Source organism: Miscanthus floridulus, chromosome 2 (assembly GCF_019320115.1).
Source record: "Miscanthus floridulus cultivar M001 chromosome 2, ASM1932011v1, whole genome shotgun sequence".
NCBI lineage: Eukaryota > Viridiplantae > Streptophyta > Magnoliopsida > Poales > Poaceae > Miscanthus > Miscanthus floridulus.
In genome coordinates this window covers 139,184,117-139,200,137 of record NC_089581.1, presented here as the reverse complement: position 1 = coordinate 139,200,137, position 16,021 = coordinate 139,184,117, and the positions used below count along the sequence as shown (strand labels likewise).

The window sequence follows — 16,021 nt, the reverse complement described above, 5'->3', positions numbered from 1 at the left end:
ACGTGCAATATCCAGATAAACACACTTGCAACATAGTATGGAAAAACAACTAAAATATTGGAAACAAAAGCTTATAACATACGTGTACAACCATTGCAATATATGTAACATCCCGATCTACTTTTGCAACATCCACATAAAACACTTGCAATATTCAGATGAAACATCCAAAACACTTGAAATATACTCTTGCAACATGCATTTCCAGCGCGCAATGTCACCTTGCTGCTTGGACAAATCACGGAGCTCGACGCCACCGCAGCGCATGGAGCTCGCCGATGCGCCTCTGGGGCGAGGACTTGCTCGGTGGCCTGGGTGAGCACCTGCGCAAGGCGCGCGAGCACCCCTGGGCGAGCACCTGCTCTGCACCCTAGGCTAGCGCACATCGGGCGTGGCGGAGGATGGACTTGGCACGGCAGGGGATGGAGGCGCCACAGGGGATGGCGATAGCGGCGCGCCAAAGTGGTCTAGCAGGGTTGGCGGCTGAGGCGCAGGCGGTCAAGCGCCGCGCCTGGCTAGGGCAGCGTTCGAGTGTTAGAGACGATAGGCGAGCGGATAGGAGCAAGTGAGCGAATAGGGGGTACGTGGATGAGGTGATTTTTTTTATTTTGAAATGGAGGAGCGAGGGGTCTTGGGCTGACCACGCGTGGCCCACCAACGGTGCGTCTGCACGCCCGCATCCTAGCATTATCGTTGTTTTAAATTGAAAAGTTAGATGAGTTAAGTTGTGAATACTTTCAAGCTAGGAAGTAGGATAAGGGCATGTTTAGAAATGTTCTGTTCTATTCTTTTTCCACTTTCAACTTCGTCGGTCAATTAGAACAGCTCCATAAACTTCGCTCGTGGCAAAATACATAGTTGGAGACCAAATCTATACTTTTTTCAGAACTCCTCAAGAAGTACTCAAAAACTCAAAATTTGTAACTTTCTTGTGAACTTGCTAGAAAATTATGCACCACGACTAGAAGATGATATACGGAGACTACAAAGAGGAGTACAAAGTTGCAGCACTGTTCAATGCAATAAAAAAGGTTAATTAGAGTCGTGTGTTGAATGCATCTGCAAAGGGTAGGTGTTCGGACTGAAAAGCCTAGTGCCAATGGAACACAAAAGGCTTCTACACAAGTTGCAATGGTGAAATAAAGTAACGTAGAAAGGTCTTGTTTAGTTACTTCTTCTCAAGTTTATTTTTTGTTTTATCGAATATTTAGACATATATATAGAGTATTAAATATAAGCTAAAAAATAATTAATTACACAATTTACGACTAATTTGCAAGACGAATCTTTTAAGTCTAATTAGTTCATAATTTGACAATACAGTAACACATGTGCTAATGACAGATTAATTAGACTTAATAAATTCGTCTCGTGGATTACTGACGGATTCTGTAATTTATTTTTTTATTAGCAACGGAACACCTCATACGACACCCAATATGGTACCTCAAAACTTTACATCCTGAATTTAAACAATGTCAAAGTGTGCACTACGTGCATACTCCGTAGTCCGTACTAACACCATACGAAGTCCATACGCAATCCACAGTTCATACATAATCTACAGGCCCATAGAATAAACTAAGAACTCCCATCCTTAGTCATCACCGTCACCATCGTACAACAATTCGCCGTCGTCATCCTAATCCTCCACGTCCTCCGCTTGCTTGGTTGTATCCTGCCTTTTTTCCCTAGGCACTCTGCCTCCGTCCGATCTGCTGCTTGAGAATCAAATTTGTAGTCGAAGTCGTCGATCATAATCTTTTCTCTACAGGTCCTGTTTACTTATCTTGTAAACCGTACTATTTTAATAAATAAATAATATTTTTTTTTCTTAACAAATCAGCCAAACACTTTTAGTATCGTGGCTTTTCAGCATAGTACCCTGCCTGGACCGACCACTCTGTGCTCATCCACCTTCCTTTTCCCTTCCGCGAGCTCAGCGGCGTGGTCACTAGTAGACTAGTAGTACGTGCTTCACCTGCATGGAAGCCAAGAACAACTTTTTTTTGTTATGTACACACAGAAAACCAATACGTGAATCTAAAATTCATTCGTTGAAAACTCAACATGAATTCTAGGAAGGCCACCAACAAGATCCTTCATTGTCTCCATTACGGCTTGTTGCGCCTCAACCTTTCTCCATAACTCTGCTTTCTTGTCCTCTCGATCTTGCCCTGCTCTTTTGTCTTCTTCTTTCAGCAATGCACTTAGCATTCTCACGTTGCTTCTTGCGATTCTTAATGAAAGCCGCAGCGAGACCAGCGTAACATTGTAACCTCGCCTCAACCATTTCTTTGCCCTAGTAATCCTCGCAGTCACATTTTCTAGTTCTTTGCTCAAAGACAATATCAATTTTATGTGGCAAACACAATAATAACATAGAAACTTTAAAGGGATTGTAAACATGACTAACCTCATCGTGACCAACCATATGGCCACAATAGTGACCTACGCCAAGCTCCGAAGGTACAAGGCCATAGTTGGTTGGCACTCGACATGTTCCCAACACGGTGGTCTCTACTACCACCTTCTCCTCCCCTTTCATAAGCCAGTTTAGTCCCTGTCACATTGGATGTTCAGATGCTAATTAGAAGGACTAGACATAAACTAATTATAAAATTAATTGTACGGAGGGAGACTAATTTATGAGACGAATCTATTAAGCCTAATTAATCCATCATTAGCATATGTTACTGTAGCACCACATTGTCAAATCATGGACTAATTATGTTTAATAGACTAGTCTCATAAATTAGTCTTCATTTATGCAATTAGTTTTATAATTAATCTATGTTTAATACTTCAAATTAGTGTCTACACATCCGATGTGACAGGGACTAAAAATTAGTCACTGGAACCAAACGGGCCGGTTCACAAAGGAGCTAGGAGCTGTTCGGCTAATGGTTTTTACGGCTGATAAGCCGGCTGTATCTGTTTTGTTTTGTAAGAGAAACATTGTAGCATAGCTAATAAGACGGGCTAATAAGTTTAAGCGAACATCGCAAAAGCAGAAGGCTAAAAGAACAAAATCGGCTCTGTCGCGATTGTGTTCTTTATAGGGCACATCTCATATCTACTAGAAAAGATCGCGGCAACGTATGGCCAGTGGACGTGCCCATTGTATTATAGATGGTCCTTGTTTTGTGTACAAATAAAATCATGTGAAAACAGCAATTTTCTTACTTGATCAATGATTTAATATAAATATGGGACTATCATATACTCTCTGAATGCAGGGGCCTGATAAAACTATCCATATTAATAACTTCAGTAAAGGAAGGTGGAGTAGGGTGTTTTTAGGGTATTGGGGAGAATATATGCCTGTTTAAATGGAACTTATGAGTAAATCATGATTATTTGGTTCAACATTTTTCAGTCTGGGGCATATAACATAGAGAATATGAGGTTCTGATACTGGAACATGAGATGTTTCAGTGCAATTAACATCATTAGAAGGTTAGGATACCTGGCGACTAATCAATTTCAAATCTCTTAATAGGAATCCTGCTTATGCCATTAAGATGTATTAAGGACACATTTTGGAGAATTGAGTAACATAATACATAATATATTGGACACACATTATATCAAATACTTGGTGTGCATAAACTTTTGATTCTAAACAGGAAAAGAGCTGAGCAACCTAATCAAGCATGAGGTGGATCGGTTTCTTTCTAAAATTGTGTATCTACATCCAGTGGAACGTATTCTGTTCTAGCTCCAGCACTCTATGGCTGTCGTGGGCACCGTGGCCGGATCACCGTTCTTGCTGTCTAACAACGCCATCCTTCACTGCTTACGCAGTCGAGCACAGACTCTGGTGCACCTGTGACACCGACTGCAACATGAACTGGGCACGCTTGCCATTGAAGATGGTGTTGAGGAACCCTGCCATAGCAACAGCTCCTGGCACCTTGATGCCGCCATGGCCGGTGGGGTCGGCGACGTGGTGGACGCGGCAAGCCGCGTCGGGCAGGAGCTATTCCTGCTTCAGTTGCACTCCGTGGACCATGCTGGCCTTGAGGGTCACTGCCAATGGCTGCTGTAGCTGGTGGTGGCGGCATCCCTCGTCACGATCGCTGCCAGCACCGTCCTGCCAAGGAGCTTCGCCATGGCGGTGGTGCAGTCATCGTCGGTGCTGCTCTAGGGCATGTGGTTCATGGTTATGGGCACCGTGGCTCGGTCGGCAGTCTACCTGTGCGGCATGGTGTGCACGCGTGTGCGGTTGTGGTGCAGGAGTGCCTGCGTCCGTCTCAGCACTGCCCGAGATAGCTCGGCCAGGCAGCCGACGGCAACCTTGATCCATGGCAGCTGTAACAAACGAACAAAAAAAATAGTTGTGTTCTGTTCACGGAAGCATGTGGTCTGATTAAAAATCACTGATATGCTATCAAGAAAGTATCTAGTGACATGAAAAAACTTCACACAAAGAAAACGTGTTCATGTGTAAGAAACACATATATGGTATCAAGTATGTATATGATTATCTGAATGAGGAGCTTCCTACAACTGTTAGGCCCTGATTATAAAACTCAATCTGCACTCGAATATAGGATAGTAAATGATTCTAAGTTCAAGAATTCTAAGTTCGGAATGTTGTAGTCCAGAAAGTAGTCAGTCCAGAAAGAAGAGATAGATAGTGTCTAGTGTCTACCTTACCTACTTATCTGTCCTAATACATGTATATGACTTGACTGTCATTTAAAACACCAAAATTAACTTAGTAAATTTAAATCATTGATCATCACACTCACATTAAGTCATCACAGCAAGATCTTAGTTAATTTAAATCACAAGTCACAAGCAATAGATTACAAATCAGAATTGTCGGTGTTTCGAATAAACACCGGCTAGTAAATTTATAATTGATGCGCGTTAGGCCCAGATGGTGCGCTAAAGGACACAAGGTTTATACTAGTTCGGGCTGAATGTCCCTACGTCCAGTCTGTTGCTGCTTGTGTTATTAGCACTGAAAAAAGGTTCGTAACAGGGGGTACAAACGATCGAGAGAGGGACTGGTCCCAAGTCTCTGATGGAATGGTCAAAAGGGTTGTCGAGAGCTTAGGTCGCTGCTCAGCTGTCTGTGAAGTGTTGTGTGTTTAACTTATGCCTCAAGAGTCGATCCCCTTAGTGGGGGGCCCTGCCCTCCCTTTTATAGACCAAGGGGAAGCAGGGGTTACAGATGGGAGAAAGGAGAAAAACCAGAGGCCAAGAAGCTCCTCCGAAGGTGTTGAGCCCTCCTTTTCTACTGAGTCAGCCTTGCTGACACGGCTAGACGGTGTCAGGGAGTGGCACGTTCGCTGGGTGCCCATGTCCTGGCGATGCCATGCCCTTACCAGATCAACAAGTGGCCGCGTCCCATCCCACCCCTCCGGGCGGCGTGTCGGACAAGGGTGTTGGCCTGTGGCCCTATGGGGAGCGGACGGCGCGGTGATAGTATGTCCATCACCGTAGATGGCGCGAGTCTCTCCCTAGACCATAGTGGTTGTCGTATGCCTGTGTTAGTATCCGCACCCAGGGGCTGATGGCGACGCCTACAACACTATGGGACAAAAGTCAGTGCCTACAACACTATTTGAGCATTGTTAGGTTGGAAAGGGCTTAAAGCGCCCGTCCACATCGTATCCTGACAGTAGCTTCCCACAGGCGTGTAGGGCATGGTCCTTGGTATGGCGGTTGACTCGAATATCCTGTCGTACTCTGTGCTTGTCAGCATGAAGGTGCAGGGTGCAGTCATCGGGCGAGGCGGAGCCAGCCCTCAGCCATCGGTCGGGACGGAGCCTGTCTTCAGATGTCGGGCGAGGCGGAGCCCACCCTCGGATGTCGGGTGAGGCGGAGCCAGCCCTCGAGGGTCGGGCGAGGCAGAGCCAGCCCTTGGGGGTCGGGCGAGGCGGAGCCAATCTTTCATCGTTCGAGCAAGAAGCGTAGTAGCATTCTTGTCTGATCGGAAGCGTCAACGTTCGATGGTTATTAGTTCCACCTCATTGGGTACCCCGGTATTAGGTCCCCTATAGTAGCCCCCGAGCCCTTGGGTGATTCGAGCAGAATCGCTCGAGGGGTATTTTGATTTGCTAGAGGGTGCACGCGAGCGCACCCGAAGGGTGTAGCCCCCGGGTGATTTGGGTAGAATCACCCAGGGGGGTGCTTCGGACCCATCGCGGGTAAGGTTATGAGGTTTGGCTTCGTCAACCAGAAAGCTTTAAGGGAATCCTGGTGTCCCGTTCATGGGGATTTTGTCTAGGGTCAGCCTGGCTAGGGCTCGACTTCGGATCAAGGCCCTACTGTCGCTCGTGTACCTGGGTCCCAGTTGCTTACAGGCCCTTCCTCTGTTGGGTTAGTCATCGAGACTGTTGGGCCGATCCCTAGACGTTCCAGGCACAGGTGGGCCAGAGAAGAAGCATTCTGACCCATATCCCCTCTATGGGAAAGGAGTCTGGTCCGCTTGGGAAGGTGAACCATCCAGCACAGTTTTGGTGGGAAATGATAGGGATCGCGGGCGCGTATCCCATGAGGTGATGCGGTGGTGCGCATGGTAGGCTCAGAGATTGAGGTGGATAGTTCTTCTTCTTGCATCCGTCGCCCCTATAAAACCACGGGGTTCGCCCCTAGGGTTCCATATTCTGCCTCCTCGCCTTCGCGTCTGACTCTTCTACCATCAATCGCCTTAGCCTCCTGTGTCCGTACTGCCGCCATTGTCAGCCTCGCATCCGCATTATAGCTGCCATCAAGCTCGCGCCTGTGTCACAGCCATCGTCGAGCTCGCTCCCACCTTTTTTCCCGACGCCTCAATGGAGCTATGGGGCAGATCCGACATTACCCCTCGGTGTTTGGAGGGCCTCGTCCGCCGTGGCCTCCTCCGCCTGTTGGCCAGCGCTGAGGGGTGGCTGCTGCCTGGTGATGAGGACAAGCCATCACCGCCCAATGGGTATGTCGTGTCCTTTGCTATCTTCCATGAGTGGGGATTCACCATACCTACGCATAGATTTCTTCGGGGGCTGTTGGATTACTACCAAGTGGAGTTGCAGCATCTTACTCCTAATGGGGTCCAACATATGGTGGCATTTGTTGCCCTGTGTGAAGGTTTCCTGGGGATCAATCCCCACTTCGATTTGTGGTGGCACTTCTTCACCGTCAGCCTGTCGAAGAGGCGGGTTGGGGGGAAGGAGGTGAGTGTGCCGATGGGATGTGCCAGCATTCATCTACGCCATACCCGGGCAAATGGCTACCCATTGATGCGTCTGTCGACCTCCAACAAGGGGTGGCATTCACAGTGGTTTTATATCAGGGATGACGTGAATGCCCCCTTGCCGAAGTATTTAGGGTGCCTCATCGAAGAGGCCCCGGAGTCGTGGAAGTGGGGCGTCCTGACTAAGGAGAAGAAGCACATCACTGACCTTCTTGCTGCCCTCCACGCTCTGAAGGACCGGGGCGTGAAGGGGTTGAGGATCATTGGCACCTACCATGCGAGGAGGGTGGTGCCACTAATGGCGCGCGCGCTTCCCCTGCACCGAATGGTGCCTGGAGTGTCGTTTGTAGGGACAGTGCTCATCGATGAAGCGCTTCCTCCCTCCGAGGTGGCACAGCGCATCAAGGAGGCGATGGAGCCTTCAAAGGACTCCACCAATGTCGTCCTCGATCATGTGTATCCGGTGCTGGGGCATCCCCTAATGCTGCCGAAACTGGGTTTTTTTTGACTTCGTAAGCTTTCTTTCCCCATGCTTCTCTTTTCTCTTGAATTTCTGACCCCTTGATGCTAACTTTGGGATGGCGGGACCAGCTGAGGAGACTTTCCTTCAAGGAGAGTCTAGCCCTGGTGCCGAAGGACCGGGTCCTGGCGGTGGTGAATCGCACCAAGGCCGAGTGAGACAAGAGGACAAGGGAACTCAAGAAGAAGGAGATGATACGGAAGCAGCAGGCACGAGATCAAGGAGAGGAGGTAAGCAGTGATGACAATGACGATGATGACAACGACGACGATGATGAGGTAGCTGCCGACGTGGATTGGGACATCCTAGAGGACGAGGACACACTGACAAGTGCCCACCCATCCATGCAGGGGCCCTTCCTGTTCCACATAGAGGGAAGCGAGTCCGTGAGGTCGGCCGAGGTGGGCCAAACCTCCAGCCCGTCCTCGGGGCCGACGGGAGCCGGAGAGTTCGCTGCTTCACGTAGGGTGCCAGTGGAGGATCGATGGGCGGGTGGTGCTGTCGCCCTGCTCGAGGCATTGACGGAGAGGGGCGGCTCTGTTGTTGCACCCTTGGAGATAAGGGAGATGAGCTCCCCTGCCCAGAACCAGGGGGCAGGCTCAAAGTAGGCCCACCTAGACAAGTCAGGGGGGGGGGTCTGGGGGTTCATCCTCAAAACGTTCCCACCACCCAAAGGTGCCAGAGTAAGCCACTAATTCCCCTATTTTTCCTCCTTTTTATTTTCCCGCTTTGACCTTACGCCCTTTACCTTCGTGTAGATTCTTGTGGATGGGCTATTCTCTAGGGCTGGTGCCTAAGAAGAGCCTTGCCCTCCAGGTAGGATGGATCGCGCTGCCGACATCGCCCCTGTTTCGAGCAGGAGCGGCGCTGACACTGTGGCCTCAGTGGCCGATCCGGCGGTGCCCGCGCCCTCGGTGGTTGCCGAGCAAGCGGCGTCTTCCATGGCGGGCGCGACCCTGCCAGCCGAGAGTCCAGTATTGCCGGTAGATGTGGTCATGACTATGCCCAGCCAGGAGCTACCGGACGTAGCCATGGTGGCGTCCGAGGGGCCGGCATAGTTCATGCCTCCGATGGCTCAAACGACGGCGTTCGACGCGGGCTGGACGGAGAGGGACGCGGTCGAACGGTCCCCAACCTCGATGAGCTAGGTGCATCCGGATGCGGTCACAATGGCATCCATGGGAGCAGCGTAGTCCGTGCCACCGGAGACCCAGGCAGTGGTGCCCGCGACCGCGGTAAGCCCGGTGGGGCCGGACATCGCCATGGCGGCGCCCGAGGGAGCGGCGCAATCCGCGGCGCCCGAGGTGGGCCCAATGGAGGAGGACATGGTCGAAGGGTCTTCGGGCATGGTGATGGTGGTGGGGAGGACCAGAAGGGAGACGCCTTTGGCCCTGTTGTCAGGAGGCAACCGCTCCCCCACATGGGGCGAGCCACTGCTTCAGTGGATGGCCGCTCAGGACCCAACATCGGTTCTTTTTTCGCTTGACGATGCTGCCAAGAGCTTGGAGCTGGTAAATCTTGACTTTAGGTTCTCAACTGTGAGAGATGCCTTGAGCCAAGCCAGTGGTGCCCTACGCAAAATCATCATTCCTACTGGCCGAGTATCCGCTTGATCTTCTCCCTCGTTTTCTTCTTTCTTCACGTATTTTTGTGTTTTCGTGTTTTTTGATACCGGTCTACTTTTCAGTGTATTGTTGCTCATAGCTGGAACAAGTCCTGGTTCCTCCATGAGCAAAAGGCGGAATGGGACCGCCTTACCAAGGAGGCCCAGCTATGAGGAGATGTGGGAGCGTAGCTGGCTGCCGCCCAGCAGCGGGAGGCCAAGGCGCATCGGGATGCGGAAGAGATCCATGGGATGTTCGAGGACTTGTCAGCAAGGGTGAAACTGGATGGGGAGGAGGCTGCCAGGATCCAAAAGGAGCAGGATGAGCTGCTCCAGAAGGACGCCGCGGCCAGTGAGCAGGCCGTCGAGCTCCTGGCAGAGCTAGAGATGGAGCGGGACCTCAAGCTGAAGGCTGAGGAGAGGTCCATGGTGTTGCAGCAGAGGGTGGACCAGGATGCCGAGGTGATCGCCCGGTTGCATGAGGAGTGGGACGAGCTATGCCGGACCGAGAAAAGACTTCGTTCGGAGCACGACACAGCCCATGAGGATCGCAACCAAGCCATCCAGGAGCACGACGAGGAGCATCAGGTGGTTGACTCCCTCTGGGTAGATCTTGGAGCCACGGTGAACCAAAGGTTGGACGCCAAGAACATTGCTGCCAGGCTAGACAAGGAGCTTACTAAAGTGTGAGGGATCCTTCAGACCAAGAGTGACGAGCATGACCTTCTACAAGCCGCTATCGGGGTGGTCATTGATGCCCTGAGGGTGGCGTAGCCGGTGGAAACCAGCTCGCTCGCGGCTCATGCCATGGGTATCACGGCGTGGGTGGGCCAACTTGAGGAGGACGCCTTTCACGCTGGGATCACCCAAGCCTTCGCTGTCGCCCATTCCCATTATGATCGGGAGATCAACCTGGAGGTAATGAGCCAAGGCTTCGCGCCTGTCTATGAAGATGCTGAGCTAGACGAGATGGAGAAGGTGGTGACTCCCCTTGCGCGGGACCTAGCGAACAGGCTGAAAGAATTAGTTCTCCCTCCGTGGAAGTAGTTAGTTGAATAAGTTTGATAAACACTTATCTATAATATGTCAACAAGTGTCGGTACTTTTGTGTCCTAAAAACAGATTTGTGGCTTTTGTTTCGCAATTTGGTTTCGTTTGTTTGGTCTTACCTTCTTCTCTTTTTGCGATGAAAAGAGATTTACACGATCGACCCTTCCATTTGTTAAGACCGTAGGGCCCGAGGTGCTTAGGGGAAATTTTGATTGTGCTGGTGAGCAAAATTACCGTAGTCGTCTAGGCGTAGGCCTTTTGTAGTCTTACCAATCTATTCCCCCAAACTTTGCTGCTAGTCTTGGTGTGAGGAAGAGGTCTTCTGTAAAAACTTTTTTGAAAAAGGAAAGGAGGTACCCATACCTTTATTAGCCCCCAAGTGAGATCCGACCCCTTGTGGTTGCTGGGGTTGGATGTTACTAGAGACCAAAGCGAGGGAAGCAAACTTATGTTTTGTATTCACATGTTCCCCTTACTTGGCGATCGCTGCATGACCGTACGTTCGGTCTCATTGATGGTCCAGCCTTCCTCGAGCCCCCACACATGGTGGGGATTTAGTCAAGGGTCGGCTCGTTTTGTGACTGTCACCCCATCAATGGTTTTTCGCAACTAGAGGGGTTAAGGCGACGTCACTTGCCTCGATGGCTCGAGTGATGCGCTTTATGAGCTTGCTAATAGGGATGTTTGGACGAAATCCGATCCCATTGCTTTGCGACAGAGTCAGCAAAGCCCTCGGGTGGCATTCCATTGCTCCTTGCCCTGCCTCCCAATAAATTCTCCCTCAATGGGGTTTCTATAGGCTCGGCGAGGGGCTGGATTGAACTAGAAAGTTGAGATGACCCTATCCGCCTCAACACGGGTTAGGCAAAGGCCGCCGAGGCTCATCTATGTTTTCTCCCCTAGCTCTTGTTCGACGTAGGGTAGCTCTGGACCCTTCGCGGGTCAGCCTTCGAACCTCAGTCTCTCGGTCCGGCTCAAACCCCCAAGCCCTTTAGGGTCTGATAGGGGTCGGCCATGTTTTCACGCATTACCCTATCCTCAGTTTCTACAATCGGAGGGGCTGAGTTGACGACACTTGCCTCAATGGCTCGAGTGTCGCACTCAATGAGCTCGCCATCGGGTATGTTTGTGTGAAATCCGGGTCCATCATTCGCTGACGGGGTCAGTAGAGCCCTCATGTGGCATTTCACTATTTCTTAACCCACCTCCCGGTAGATGCCCAAGCCGTTCGATAGGCTTAGGTGGCCCGTTGGCCTCTCCTCAATGGAGATTCTGTGGGTTTGGCTCGGGGTTAGAATCGAATGAGAAAGGTCAAGACGTCCCAGTTCGCTTCTAAGTGGGGTCGGGCAAGGCCACTAGGGCTCATCTCTGTTTTTCTCCTCTTGCTCTGTTTGATGCAAGATGGCCTCAAGCCCTTTGTGGGCCAGCCTTCGAACCTCGGTTGATCGCCGCTCATATTGAATGAGGTAGCTGCCACTTCGTGATGCGACACGAAGCGTTGAGATGCAGAGATTTGCATATGCAATGCTTGGATGTATGTTTTTAATGTATCACTAAATTGAAACGAAAGTGGGGTTTGGTAATGTTACCTTTGTGATATGAGCGATGGGAAGCTCCTACTAGATGTGTCTATGCTGGGTTTGGGCCCGATGTTTGTGACGAGGTTGGCATAACCTGCATAAGAGTCGCTATTTTTTTTGTTTTTGTCTCTCGGCGGTAATTCGAGCCGCCCGATTGATTTAGTCGACCTGATAGCTTCTCCTCGAAGGAGGTTCTATAGGGGGACCCCTCCAAACCCTTCTCAGGAAGGCGAGAGTCAAGGCTTGCAGTGTGGTTAACTGTGAGTTTGATTTATGCTGGTGAACAAAAAACATTGTAGCCATCGAGACGTAGGGTCTGGCAGTTCGTCCAGTTGTATTCAAAGTTTTATACCCACACACCGCGTGTCCGGTTTTAAACATAAGGAGGGGTCGGGTGAAGAGGGCGATAGACACCCTCGATAGCCCCCAAGCAATGTCCATGCCTTTACTGTTGCTAGGGTCAAAGGCTCGGTAAAGAAATTAACACTCAAAGTAAGTAAACAGAGGTGTTTATCTTTCAATGGTCAATCATTCGTTGTTTTGCCTGGGCCACCCGATCGACCTAGGTGGCCTGTTGGGCTCCCCCTAGAGGGGGGTTGTGTTGTTGGGTCGTTCCACAGTCCTATCTGGGGAAGCGAAGAGTTGCCTGCATGTGAGCGTGCCCTGGTTCTTGCGCCTATGGTGCATTAGTGGCAGGCCACGCCTAGGCGATGTTTCGTCTGACCAGGCGACATCTTGTCAACTAGAGTGTGTCCCTCCAGCTTCATCGCGTCCCCTTAGATTTCTGTTAGCATTGATTTTGCATTTGCATTGAATAGGGGAAGGCAGGGAGTTTTTTGTCCCAACCTTTCGCCTTTCCTTAACTGCTGAGCCCCTTCTTTAAATGTGGGGGGAAGAGGAATTCTCATCCCACCTCCTCGCCAGCCTCTAAGCCACCACCTATTCTCCTTCCTTTCCATCGAATGCATCGGTTCCTAAGTAAGAGAGGGTAATGCCAGGGAGAAAAACTCACAGATCCACTCGTTAATCTGGAGCGTGATGTCGAGCTAGAGGTAATCCAACATAGATGAGATGGTGCGAGCCGCCCTTGCTATGGAGGGACCACCACTGCCGAAGGAGGAGGGGCACTAGAGGGTGCCGAGCATTGTCGACTTTGTCATCGTTCATTGCGGCCTTCCTTCAACGGGAGGCGCCTCCTGCCCCTACGCCGTTGTCAGGGTTGCGTCTGATGATGATGGCGTAGTCCCTAGATGCCCCAACGGAGGCGCCGCTGTTGGGGTTGCGGCTGATGACGATGGCGTAGTCCCTGGGCGCCCCGACAGAGGGGCACCACAGTCACCGGCGTGGTGCTCGACGTTGCAGATGACGGCGCCTTGGAGGATCCCATGAAGCGATAGGACATCACCGATAGAGAGCGTGGTGCGGCGGCCGCAGTAGACGAACTGGCCCGTGTACATGGCCGAACATTGCCGATGGAGAGCGTGGCGTGGCGGCCACAGTAGTACTTGTAGCAAAGCTAGGTAGAGACTGTAATTGAATAAGTTTGTGGGGGAGCCCCCGAGTGAACAGTCCTTTGAATTTTAAGAGTACATTAGTCCTTTTTGCGATGAAATCACTTTGTAAGAGGCAAATTTGTGCAAAGAATGAACAAATTTTCATCTTTTGTTACGACAAACAGTTTTTTAGCTTCCTCTTTTTGTAGAAGAGGTTTTGGTGCTCTCCAACCCTTCCCATGGCTCAAGTTGCAAAAAACTAGGAGTGCGGGTGAACTAATTTTGATTACGCTGGTGAGCAAGGAGGTCGTAGCTGCTAGGGTGTGGGTTTCCTGCAGCCCTACTAGTTGTACTCAGAATTTGCTCCCGAAATCCTAGCCCTTAGGACTTGTTATAGGAAGAGTGGAAAACTTAGAGAATGTTTGCAAAGGTAACATAGGAAGTGTTTGCAAGATAAACGTACTTGTATCATTTGTATCAGCCCCCGAGTGAGGTCCGCCCCCTCACAATTTGCGGGGGTCGGATGTCACTAAAGATCAAGGATTTGTAAAGATAAGAACTAATAAGAAGTATGCATTTATTTAAGGGTAAAAATGACGTAGCTGCTCGATATTCTAGACTTTGGAGAAGACCTCGTTGTTGATGGTTTTCAACTTGTAGGTGCCTGGGCAGAGTACTTCCGTGATGACGTACGGCCCCTCCCAGGGTGGGGAGAGCTTATGGCGGTCCTTGTTGCTCTACACGAGGCAGAGGACAAGGTCCCTGTCGATGGGGAACCCTATGCCCCCCCATAGACCATACTATAGGGAAGTGGGCCTTGGTAACAAGGCCCACAGCCCAATCACCAAGAAGAACACGGAGCAAAGCAACATGCAAGACTAAAACTCCAATTCGGACTATACAAGGAAAGGTGCCCGAAGCATAGCTTAGGACTCTGACCTTGTATCCGAGTAGAACACAAACAACTCCTCTCAACACCTGGACTATAAAGGGCTGGTGAGGATATCCCTTGTAAAGAACTGAACACACCCAATACTCAAAGCAACACGACACAAATAGGCTAACGCCAAACTAGACGTAAGGTTATTACTCGACCAAGTCGAGGGCCCGAACCAGTATAAATCGTGAGTCTCTTTGCGTAACCACCGAGTTCCACTATTTGTCGAAGCCCAAACAACTGTCCCAGGTACCCACGTGGCAGGCTATCGGTGGTAAAACATCGACAGCTGGCGCGCCAGGTAGGGGCTTTCGATGAATTTTTTCTCGAGAGCTCGACGGACCTCGACCTCAAGATGGCTTTTCCGGTGGGAACAACCTTCATCTTCGGATCCTGGATCTATGAGGCTAACGGCGATGGCAAGCTACATACCCATCTCCAAGAAGAAAAAGAACTCAACGACAAAGTTGAATATGAACTCGCCGAGAAGATGACGAAACTTTCAATTTCGGATCCAACTTGGAATGAAGAAGAAAGCGGATACGAAACCAACTTTGAGATAGAGATACAACCCGACTCCAAGACAATCTTCATAGCGAAAGAGCCAAGCCTAATTGGACTCGGAGATGCGATGACAATCGTGAAGGAATACAACCCATATGACTCCAAAAAGAACTCGGGAACATATGGACTATACAACACGTCATCAATCTACCAACACTTTACCCAAGACAAGATGAACTCAGCAAGAAAAATACTCCTAGAGGGAGCACAAGAAGGGATGATCATGATAGTTACCTCACAAGACTGTGTGGTGCATTGGCTGGGTTCTTTCACCTCAAGCAAAGCCCAAACTAGCACATACATTGAAGAACTACCTTATCAAGAGGGAAAAGAACTCAGATCCAGCTCAGAAACTACCGACAGCTCAACCAAACGAAGGATGAAGCACCATATAAGAAGAGCTCAGAAGAAGTACATTGTATACATGGTGGAGCAGTTAAAACAACCTTTGGAACCACCACAGATACCAGATATAAAATCTTCAGACGAATCAGAAGGCAACATCTCACCGGATGAGAAAAGCGACAGCAACGAAAATAATGAGCAAAGGCTAGCAAGACTAAAGAAGAATAAATTGAAGGCTAGAAGAAGGAATAGGGCTAAACAAAGGAAGCGAATCTAGAATAAGTACAAGGCGGAACTAACGGAATACAACAGAAAGAAGGCGGAAAGAGAAGCCGCAAAAAGTACAAAAAGGGAAAGAATTGAAGAATTAACAAAGGAGTTGCACACCCTCATGAATAACGGAAAAACAAAGGAAGATCAGAAGAAAGAAGTCGGGGGATCAGAAAACAACCCGGCGAAGAAGTTCCACAAGAGCCACAAGGAGAGCAACCACCCAAAAAATCAAGTTTTCAAAGGCTAGGACCAGTAGAGAGTGCTGATGTTAATGGAAGGCAGGAACATTACTCAAAGCAACAAGAAAGAGGCAAACCAGAATTGAGCCAACACTTCCAAGAAATATCAAGAAGATTTGACAAAGAAGATGACTACAGAGAGTCCGAGTTAAAAGAAGATAGGTCTTATTACAGAAGGGCAAGATCGCCAGACTATGGAAGAACGAAACCATACGACAGATTCCCTTG

The 16,021-nt window shown here is 49.7% G+C and overlaps 1 long non-coding RNA gene across 1 annotated transcript in view; it reads right to left on the bottom strand.

Annotated features, from left to right (window-relative positions):
• Positions 1 to 4,117: 4,117 nt before the first annotated feature.
• Positions 4,118 to 16,021, bottom strand: part of LOC136539853 (uncharacterized) — a 31,615-nt gene continuing 19,711 nt past the window's right edge. Inside the window, exon 3 of the long non-coding RNA XR_010779776.1 lies at positions 4,118 to 4,314. This is a non-coding gene — a long non-coding RNA (uncharacterized lncRNA). The remainder of the gene's footprint in view (positions 4,315 to 16,021) is intronic.